Here is a 12,100-nt window from a genome sequence, read left to right as displayed (position 1 = left end):
GGGTGGGTCGTATATGGGTCATAATTGACCCGTATTCCTTTAGGTGCCGCCTATTTAGATGCCATTTTCAGTTTTTTTTTTATCTTTTTTTCATTCAATGATGTCAGGTTTTTAGGGTGGTGCCGCCTATGCACCACCCTCCACTTGGTTGGATGTACCATTTCGGTTCATAATCTATTTAACATACCATTTAAGTATTTTTTTAAAATATATAGGTAAAAGAGCCTTAAATTTAATTTTTGAATTTGTTTTTCTCAAATTAGTATCTGATTTTGGTTTTAATTTATTTAATTTAGTATTCAAAACCAAACAATCCAATAAATATTTGATACAATAAACAATACAAATACTTAAATTGGGAGTAAAATAATAAAGCTTAAGTGCTAAATTAAACACTAAACCTAAATTCATATACTCAAATGGTACAAAGAAAAAATCAAATATCAAAGTCACCTCGAAGGGGAATTCAAGTTTCAAATTGAGAAAAAAAATGCCCGTATATTAACCCTAATTTTTTTTTTTGACCCTTTTGGTGAGAAAATGTGAATCACTGGGGTGACCTTATGCGTTTGGTGTAGTATCCAACATCCGTAAATTAGATTTGTGCTTTCAACTTTATTCCAATTGGGTAACGGTAAGTGGCAACCTCAGGTTGGCACAAGCTGACCGCTCACTAAATACATTTTCTATTTTTCTGTTGTTTCCTTATTGTATACATGGTGTAAACTTATGTTATAGTGGTATAAAAATATATAAATTCATATTATAGCATATTTTTTTTATCTCAAATTGATATATCATGATCGTCCAACATGCACTGGAAATAAAAACATGAATACGCTATAATATATCAGTTTGAGATAAAATAGGCCCCATTTTACTAAATCTGAGCATGTTTGGATTATTAGACCGAGGATAGCGTCGTGGCTGGCAGACGAGAGGAAAGGCTACTATCGCGTTGCTGTTTGAGACTTGGATGGCCTCATGCGACCGGGATGTGTCCAGCGCCTAGTCGAGGCTTATGCGGTCATAGGCATACTCTTAAGCTAGCTAGAGACCATGGCTTTAAGAGCGTCTCCATAGAGATAGATTGTTGTGCTCAAGTCACTAGATTAAATAGTCCAGCCCTTGACCTTTATTTGTCTGGTCAAATCATTGAGGAGGTCCAAAGACTGTTTGGATCAGTGGTAAATCCAGAAATTTTGGGGTGAAACTGAAATATAAATTGTTTGGAGATTAATATGTAATTTTATCATATATTAATTTAGAATTCTATCGTTTTAGAAGAGATTAAACATAGTTTTTTTCATATTTAGAGGAGTTAAAGTGTACTTTTATCATGAATTAAGTTGTAATTTTATTATTTCTAAAGAGGCAAGACCCCTGCCAACCCTTGGTGTTGCCTCTGGGATTGTTTTTAATTATGTCTAGGTCGGTCTATGGGATAGCATATAAGTTTACCCAATGGTCTCTACTTGAAGACGTTAATTTGGATTACCAAATTTTATTTACCGTTGATGACACTTGAACTTATGACTAAAAGGGAAAAGCATGTTTGGGTTCATTTTGGGTTCAACAAATTTGTTCAAGTTTAACTTTTTTATTAGGACAATACATTACCGTTACTCATCTATACGTATTGATAAAACGAACTGATACACTTACATGACTTGTACGTAATAAATATTTCATGCAAACAACATGAATAAATAGATTTAACTTGAATATTCTTTGTTCGATCACAAATTTTATGCCTTCTCTTTTTCTGCAAAATCTTCACTATATAAACCCCTTTCTACCAACTAAAACAAATAATAAGCTTGGAGTATCTCACAAAGATGGCAGGCGCAGCAAATTGGGTTTCCATAACCTTACTGTTTTCAGTATGTTTATCGGCGTCCTATGGTAAGAGGACCGGAATCTCCACCATGGCTGACGGAGCCGATGGGTTTCAACCAAGCAACGGTTTTCCGCATGAAGCTGATCCTGATTCTTCAACCTCTATCGATCCTGATCCTACCGGATTCGGTGCTGGCATAGGTATAGGTTATGAAAGAAGCCCTTACTGTATCGACTGCGACGATGTGGATATCATGGGCGGCTGCTTTTGCGGCACCTGCAATTACGGATGCCCTTACCGCAGGTTCAATAATGGGTTTGGTGGTGGTATTGCTTATATGGATGAACTCAAACGAACGATTAAGGACCTTACCATGAAACTTGATGCCAATGGTCTTTTAGGGAAAAAGAAGGCCATGAATATACAAGCTATGGCGCCAGAATCTTCATAGATTTATATATAGATTATAGAAACTACGGATTCTATACAAAGAGAAAGAAAATAAAGAATAACCAAGCAGCTTGATATATGATTGAATTACAATGTGCTAGCTGTTTTTTTTTTTTTTTATCTTTAATTATTATATGAATAAAAGAGATTTAAAGTAAGCTTGATTCAAAATTATCATTAAAAATGCTTGTTGGTTTATGTAGACATTAAGGAGTTAATAAGTGCTGTGTTTTGAGTGGTAAAAATTAAATATGTTGTTTAAAGCTCAATGATGACTAATTCAAAAGATAATTGAGTTTTAATGTAGTATGTTACTAAATACAAAAGTCTCAATTGTTTTTAATTGATCATGATTAACATAAATTCCTATAATAATTATATGCAGAAGTTTAATGATGATCTTCAGCATGGATAGTCAAGCAATCTAAAAATAAATGAAGTTCAATGTGCATGTTTTAGTTGTTTCTAAGACAAAAACATCTGCCGATAATTAATATTTATTATTATTTTAATAATTAAATTTCCTGATCTGTTACCATTCTCAATCTCAACACACTCATTTAAATTAGTACGGATCAATTTCATGAACTTTGAGACTAATAAACCCAATGTTAAAGTTCTAAAGTATGAAATTTGAAACTATATTTACTAAATATTACCTCATAAAAATAACTACATAAATCCACTTAGATTCTCCTAACAAATTGGTTTTATAGTATAAAGGTAAATCTAAACATGTCACGAGACTAGACTTTTCGTCCCACAATGAAGGAGCCACCAATATCAGTAAATTTTTATTTATTTATTTATGGTGACTACTCTAAATGTGGTGGCACCAGAAGTTTTTTTCGAATTTTTTGGTGCGGCCACTTCACATGGTATCTCCAAAACAGTTATAATTTTTTCCTCGGTCCCTGCTATACATGTGGCGACACCATTATTTGTTTTTGAAATTTTTGGTCCAACCACTTCATGAGTGTCACCAAAAACGGTAAAAATAATTTCCCCCTAGTCTCTACTATAGATATGGCAGCACCAATATATTTTTTAAAAATTTCTTTTCCACCACTTCATATAAAGTCGCCAGAATGAGAAAAAAATATTGTCCTGGTCCCTACATCAGTTGTGGTGGCACCATGTAATTTTTTAAAAAAAATTTTAGGTGCCGCCTGTAAGTGTGGCGGCACCAAAATCAACATGTTTATATAAGCCCCCATTTTGTGCACACTTCATTATCTGTGTTTATTGCTAATTGTTAAAGAGAAAAGGAAAAAAAAAGGCAATCTTTTTGTTTTTTTAGTTGGAGTGTGCAGCATAAAAATTGTATAAAAAATGAATAACCAAATTATCGTTTACGTTCATTTTGATGAAGTTATTTTAGAAAGAGTGGTTGTTGTGTATTTGAATCTTGTCAAAAGGTTGAAATGAGATTTGATAAAAATGTAAGGGTGCAATAAATGAAAGAAATGATTGGTACCACAATAGCTCGACATTGTGGGAGGAAAATGTCCAGACTATTTTACAGATTTCCAATTTCCTTCAATCTGTTGAAATTTCAACAGATGGAACTTGTAAATGAAGAAGACTTAGGCACAATGGTGGGAGTTTATTGCTCGAATAGGGACAACAACACTAAACCAATTCCATTATTTGTCAAGTTAGTTGACCTTAATCCCATTGAACATGTCATTCTATTAAATTAACAACACAGGTTTGACTTTGATCTCAATGTCAGATGGACAAAACAATCGTGTTATAGAGGGCCATCAATAGGGGCTAAAAATATACATCATGGGTCGACAACATATAATAACTCAATTTCGACCCGTTGTTTAGAGATACATCCCAAGGTAAGGGGCATCGATGCAAATGACAAAGAAGGGTCCTATAATAATGTTCATTCTCAGCACGATGGTGAAGAATATAGTAATCCTAATCAAGATGAAGTCCCAGATAATATCGACAATGAAGGCGCAAAGGATGATGAAAATATACATCCCCCTTCGGTTGGGCACTCGAGTCATAGGAATATTATACGAAATGACCCTCGAGCAGACATGTTGAGTGTTACCTTGATGCGGCACATGCACCTAAGTTCCCCGAGTATGAAGATATACTACCTTCTCACCGATTGATGGCATCTTCAGAAACGGAAGATTTGTTCATAGGGCAGCGATTCCCAAGTAAGTAGGATTGCTTATATGTTATCAAGCGGTATAGCATGAAGGTGTCGGTGGACTAAAAATTCATCAAGTTTACATCAACATTATATGTTGGACAATCTTGGAGGTCTAGGGAAGGTTGCCAATCGTGGATTCGAGATACATTGGGGCAGAGGACTCAATAGTGGTGTATTCGGAAACTTGAAGAGCCCCATACATGCATGTTCGCACATATGATGCAAGACCATTGCAAAGTAGATGTGAAAAAATTTGCAACTTTATCTTGCCGATGGTGAAGGACATGCCCACCATTCCTATATTGGTCATCATTGCTGAAATGCAAGCCTGATTCTAGTACCGGGTGTCGTACAACAAAGCATGGTGGGTAAAACAAATGGCGATGGGATAATTATACAATGACTAGATGCTTCGTACAATGAAATTTAATGATGGATAGTCACGATGCAGCAGTACGTGTCAGGTACAATTGTGAAGTCGCAGACTCGGCCTTATTATAGCCCGGATAACTAACATCAACTGGGGAAAAGAGTTTTCCACCTAATGTTCTAGACATTCCATCCATGCATTTGGGCCTTTGCATGCTACAAGACGCTTGTGCAAGTTGATGACACCTGGTTATACGAAAAATATAACCAGATACTCCTTATTGTAGTTGCACAAGACAGAAACCGAAACTTCTTACTGATTGCATTTGCGATCGTGGAAAAGGAGGACATGGAATTATAGGAATTTTTCTTGACAAACTTGTAGAGTCATGTTGTTAGAGAAGACAACATTTGTATAATATCTAACAGATCAAAAGGGTTGATTACTGTGATTTGACGATCCAAGGTTCTGTAAAGATTCGTCTACTGTATCTGCCACATTGCGATTAAGTTCCATTGGGAGTTCAAGAATACGAATTGCTACAAAGATTTGGTGAAAATGGGTAAATTCCTAAATTAAAATATTATTTAAATATCTTGAATACATTTGGGGTATATAATGAAAACATAACATGTCATATCTTAATACATGCTGGGGTACGAGTTAGAACCACACCGTTTTAAGGAAATGATTGCGGGGCTTGAGGCTGATATGCACGGTGTGATTAATCCTTCTCTTTGGGAATTTTTGAGTACCATGGAGCCCTAAAAATGAGCTTAAAGTTTCAATGATGGGTCTCAATATGGCTATATGACCACCAACCTCGTGGAGGAGGTTAATTCTGTCTTGAAGCATACACGTCATCTACCAATTTCTGTCGTTTTCTCAGCTACGTTCTACAGGCTCGCAACATTGATGCCGAGAATAGGGTTGACACAACTGAAGCAGTTGAAGGTAGGACACATGTTCGTGGAGCAGGTGTAAAAGGCAATGGATGTGAACACCTAAAAAGTAAGGTTGATTAATGTAGAACTATATTCACGGCACATGGAAATTTTTTGGGTAACTAAACACATTGGTCTTCAAGCGAGTGTACTAGCTAGGTTCTATGGCATTGATCTCCGATAGAGGCAGTGCCAGTGTGTAAAGTTCTAAGCCCTTCGCTACCTATGTGCACACATTATTGCTGCATGTGCATGGGCCAATGTGGATTGTCAACAATATATCAATGACATCTACACGCTAGAACGCACATTACACATTTGGGGTAACAAGTTCCCCGTGTTCGAGGATGTCTCAACATGGGAAGTGCCCCTTCTTGAGTTTGAGTTGATCTTGGACAAGGGGTTTCGTAGGAAACCCAAAGGTCGATCGCAGGCTGCCTAGGTTTCTAATGACATGGACATAAGGGAGCCATTGGGACAAAAACATTATGGAATCTGCAAAACAGTCGATCACAATTGAAACAAATGGCTATATCAAAACTACTATCCCACTCAATCCTCGAGGTCTGAGGGATTATATAGATTGAAGAGCCCCATTCATTCAAAAAAATTAAAATTAAAATATATGAAAATAATTTATTTATCACTTAATGCATTTGAATCAGTTACTGCACTTCTTACACATTTTTTAAGAGTTTTATTCTTTCTTTTGTTTGGTTTCATTGCAAAATTAAAATCTTGTTCAATTTATGATATCTATAGAATTAATTAATTATTGATGATCGTCTACTTAATACATAATTTATGGAAGTTAATATCATTCTATTCAAGCATTAACACAAATTACATACAATATTTCATGAATAACTTTTCCACACTCAAAATACATTTGAGCCCGGAGTTGTGCCTGGGGTGTGCCATGAGGTGTACCGTTGAGGTGGCCTTCTTTGCCATCGGGGCTGAAGGTCGTCATCATTCTCCTCGCGCTGCCCCAAAGCTTGGTGTGTATTGAACAAATCTGAGAAATCAAATCCCTCTAATGATTAGTAATCAGGGGTGCAATATTGGGTGTCTAGGGATACCGATGGAAACATATCCTCCATCATTATTGATTGCGGTTGCTTAAAATTACTGGTACAAATGCCCATTTTCGAATTATAAGGGTCACAGCTAGAAACTCACATATCTGGATGATAAGAAATGGCTTCGGGATGTGAATGTGATTGTGGATGTTCTTTAATGACCCAAAATTCATGGGCATCGAAAAAGTGCAATATCGAGCCTCCATCTTAGTAAACTGAGTCCGTAAATAATTATTAGGAGTAATTATGAGTCTAGTAATGTGTCTAATTAAGTTTAATTAGATGAATTTAGTTTAATTAAGAGAAATTAGGAAAAAGGATTAAATAGAATAAGGTGTAAAAGTTGAATTATAGATTAAAAGAAAGTACAAAAGCCAAAATGACAATTAAGCCAATTCATAAAAATCTTAGATTTTTATGTTTTAAATATATTAATATATTATTTTATTATAAAATATATTATATTATATTATATTATTATGTAAAATAAACAAAAATAATGACAAATGTAATGTACAATTTAGTACATGTGTAATAATATAAAATGTAAAATGTATAATTATAATTGATTTATTTAAATTTTAAGTAAAAGATATTTATTACTTATTATTAATTTATTAAATCTTAATTTATATTAATTATATTATGGGATTTTTATATAATAAATAAGTTATGATTTTGAGAATTGTATGGTTATGAATATGTACATGTGTAGTAAAAATATTTATATTAATTATTATATATTATATTATTATAACATAAAGTAAATAAACTAAAAAGAAATAAAAGGAAACAAAATAGAAAGAAGAAACAAAGAACAGACGAAAAGAAAGAAAGAAAAAAAAGGGAAAAACTAGGGTTTGAGGCTTTAAGCTTTAATTTGGTAAGTCAATCAAGTCCTTTTCTTTTAATTTTGATGTTTTAGAAATCTTAAAACAAAGTTTTGTTGAATTTAAGTTAAAATTTTGAAAGTTCTTAGATTTTTAATATAATTCATGTTGAACAAATTGTTGAATTAGGGGTTTGATTGATAGAATTTCTAGTTAGAATTGATAAAAGGGGTTAAATTGTAAAGTAAGCTATAAGTTTTATGTTGTAGGGACTAAATTGAGGAAAATTCGAAATTAGTGAAATATCTGAAAATTTAGTAGATAAATTTGAGTTTGGAAGAAATTTGAATAGAAATAGAGTGTGAATTAAATTAGAAAAGTAAATAAATTTAGTTAGGATTAAATTGGAATTAAAGTATAAATTAGATAGAAATTCTATTATTATAAATTAATGTTGTAATTAATAGTGTAAATTATTATTTTCAGTAGCTAACAAGGAACTCGAGGCATCGACACACAAAGGAAATGAGAAGATTATTGAGGAATAATCGAATAAATTCGGGTTTGTATTACTATAATTCAAATTATTTATTATTTAATGTTAAATTTAAATTGTGTGTATGGTAAGCAAATAATAAGGTAAGTGACTTTAATGAATTGAATTTGAAAAATTAAATTGAATGAGAAAAGTATGTGTTGGTATTGAATTGTGTTTTGATTAGTGAATGGAAAAGTATAATTGATATTGAAAATGAATTCTTGAAATAAAAGTGAAAATTGAATTGTGATTATATGTGAATAATTGAAATGCATATTGAATTGAGAAAGTGTATTGAATTAGGAATGCGTGAATTGAAAATTGATTGAAAAGTGGAAAATGATTCAATTGAAAATGTGAGAAATTGTGATTGAATTGAGTTTTAATTGAGAATTGCTATTAACTAGTCGGGCTGAGTCGGATATAGTTGGCATGCCATAGGATTTGAAAGAGTACGGGATTTATCGGCTTTGCCGTTCAGGAACTTTATGTGTCATATATCAGACACTTTATGTGCCATATCAGGCACCTCATGTGTCGTATCAGACACTTCGTATGTCATTTCAGGCACTTATGTGTCGTATACTGATCAGGTACTATGTACTGTTTTAGGCACAATGTGCCGTACTGGTGTGTTTGGGTTGGAATCCGTGTATCCGTCAAAGTCCAGATTGTTAATAGGGTGAATAACTGAAATGAGAAATTTATATGAATCTAATTGATCGTAATATTGAGAATATTGAAAGAAATGAGAAAAAAATGAATTGTGGATTGAAATTGTAATTGGAAATGGAAAACATGAACTAAATGTTCATGTAGTAAATGTAATTAAAGTTATGACATATGATTAAAATTGATGCATAGTTAAAAGTGTATTGTTAATACTAATATAGTTTAAGAATGAATTAATGTAAGAGAAAATCAATTGTTATATACTTGATATTTATATTTTATTATGGTTATTACAGTTTGAATTATGGTAATACCACTGAGTATAAAATACTCAGCGTACGATTGTTTCCGTGCGTAGGTTGAAAGGAGTCCATAGTCTCGGTTCAGCGTCCAAAACAATCTCGACTCCAACATATATTTTGGTGATGTTTTCTCCCTTAATTGAAAGTAGCATGTACTAGGAGTTGTATAGGCTATATAGATGTGTTTGTAATGTTGCTTGTAAAAATGGTATACCATATTTTGATATTAGTTTAATAAAATGGTAAAGATTATATTATATAATTTGGCATTAAGTTAGAATGGAAAATGAATGAAATTATTAGTTAATTTTGAATGATATTATGAATGTTTAGTTATTAAATTACTATGTTAATGAATTGGTCATGATTTAAGTATATTTGAGTTTAAATTGTTTTTTGGTTGTGCCATTGGTTTTGGATTGGTTGTTGTTTGAAAATTGCAGGGAAGGTTAGATGTTTATAAAGGGGTTATATTGAACTTTTTTTTTTAAATTTGGAGTACTCGAACATGTCCCGTTCCATTGTTAATATGAGATTTAACTTCAAGGGTCCATTCAAAGGGATTTTATGATTTAATTTTTATATGTTTGTTATTTACTTGTGAATTGCTCATAAATTGATCGATATATTCTGTAATGCCTCGTAACCCTGTTTCGACGACGGTTTGGGGTTAGGAGGTCTCACATGTTCGGGATCAGGGTCGACCTTGGCGTGTGGCTCGACATCGGGGTGTGCTTGGGTAGTATGGTTTCAATGGCCTCGATAATGACCTAGTTGATCCGATCCACGTCGATGTATGTGTCTTGGGACTACCATCAACTGCCCCCTAAATAGATATGACACCCCTTTCTCCAAGTACAATTGTTGGTATTCAATAGAGGGACTGAAGTCAAACAAACACGTTTCCAATTGAAGCCTACGTTGCAACCAGGCATTCCATAATACGATAAATTGTTGATGCATGACTGCCCAATTCTTTAACTCATTCCCCCTCTTATTGATACCATGGACAACATCGAAGATGACGGGGTTGTCCAGAACATGTTGTTTGTAGCCGAATTGTCAAAGAACTCGATCACCGTTATACTATTCAATGGTTGAAAAATTCAACACCGGAGTGTTGATGCACCACACGGTTGAGTGTGCGTGAGACCACTACAGAATAACAGTGGCAATGTCTGGCCTGGAATACGACATCCACACGAACTGCATGATACGATTTTTATTGACATTTTTTATAAAAATTCCACCTCCTCCCCAAAATAAGCCTCGACCATTTGACAATACACCCTAAGTTGTGCGTACCTCCCTATAGCGGGGCATATAGACCATCTGCCAACAAAGGAAAATTGTTAACAAATAAATTAATGCCAAAAAATTTGAATTGTTGATTAGGTTATTCTTGATATTTACTTACCAATTTACAATCGGCCACATTGGTGGTTGATGGCTCACTGATGCCAAAAATGACATCCTATACAACGTCCATGATTGCAATAGTATTAGACAACCACCTATTTCTTACGTATTGTGCTTTGTAGCCCGGCATAGCTCACGATACAATGTTGTCAATACTGCCAACAATAAGGGCAAGTACATAATGTGGACTCTATTATTGTTCACATCCGGCATCAATACCCCTTATCATCGCATAATAAATGCTTGAGTAGTGCACATAAGCTCCAACTCTATGCCATTACTCGATACATTTTCGAAATTTTGTTTTAACCAACAAAAATTCAAACTGGTAAATTTATTCTCCTCATTACCTGGCGATCGACCAAGCAAAAAATCACATAAAACTATAGGTTCGGCCACCTTACTAAAACCAATGGTGCTCTCCCTATACTGTAAATGAAATGTATGGGTCTCTAAATGCCACCTCTCAACCATCCACTAGTAGCTCGAGTTGTAGTGTGACGTCCTCGAGTGTGATGGTGCTCTCCCTACACTGTAAATGAAATGTATGGGTCTCCAAATGCCACCTCTCAACCAATGCGGATATTAAGTCAAGCTGCAACTCAAACATCTTGATTAAACTAGCTGATCCAAATCCAGTCATTTCCAAGTATCGCATTATACGATCATCAGTTCGGTAGCCCGACCCATGGCTAAGCACCCTCAAAACGCGATACTCATGTTGTCAATTAAAAGAAATTTTGATCAACTAAAAAATAATTATGCAAATTTAGCATTTCAACTTCTTGGTAATATAGAATTAATTCTTTTACCTTCTCATTGATCTTTCATGCAGTGTGATCGTTTGATCTGCTAAGTGTACTCATCCTGATTTCTGTCAAAATTATTATTTAAAATATTGTTAATCATTATTTTTAAATAATAAATAAATTAATATAACATATCAATTATATAATAAACACAATTCCCCAAACATTAAATAAACTCAAATAACCAATTATGAAAAATATGCTCATACCTTAAATACGAAAAATCGATATACGATTCTCCAAAAAAATTAATCAAACAAATTAATCAAACCTTTATACAAACTTAAAGCTAATAAAACACAACAAAAAATAACATTTCAAGTAAATACGAAAAAGCGATATAAGATACCATAAAAGCATTAATAAAACAAATTAATCATACCTTTAATATAAATCTAAAACTAAAATAACACAACAAAAAAATATCCTTCCCCTTAAATTTGAAAAAAAGAACAGATATAAAATACAACAATAACATTAATAAAATAAACTATGTCGAAACCACTTTTTTTGAAAACAAATATAGGTTGTCGACTTAAAAATGAAAATTGGAGTCGCCACCGATCCTTTATTGAGGTGTGATCGGCTCACCTTGAAAATGGTTTTGGTTTGCGAAATTTGAGAAAACAGGTTCGGAAGTCGGTTACGCACGAGGAAGGGTTAGC

The sequence above is a fragment of the Gossypium raimondii genome, chromosome 6 (assembly GCF_025698545.1).
Source record: "Gossypium raimondii isolate GPD5lz chromosome 6, ASM2569854v1, whole genome shotgun sequence".
NCBI lineage: Eukaryota > Viridiplantae > Streptophyta > Magnoliopsida > Malvales > Malvaceae > Gossypium > Gossypium raimondii.
Note: the sequence above shows the minus strand (reverse complement) of the source record.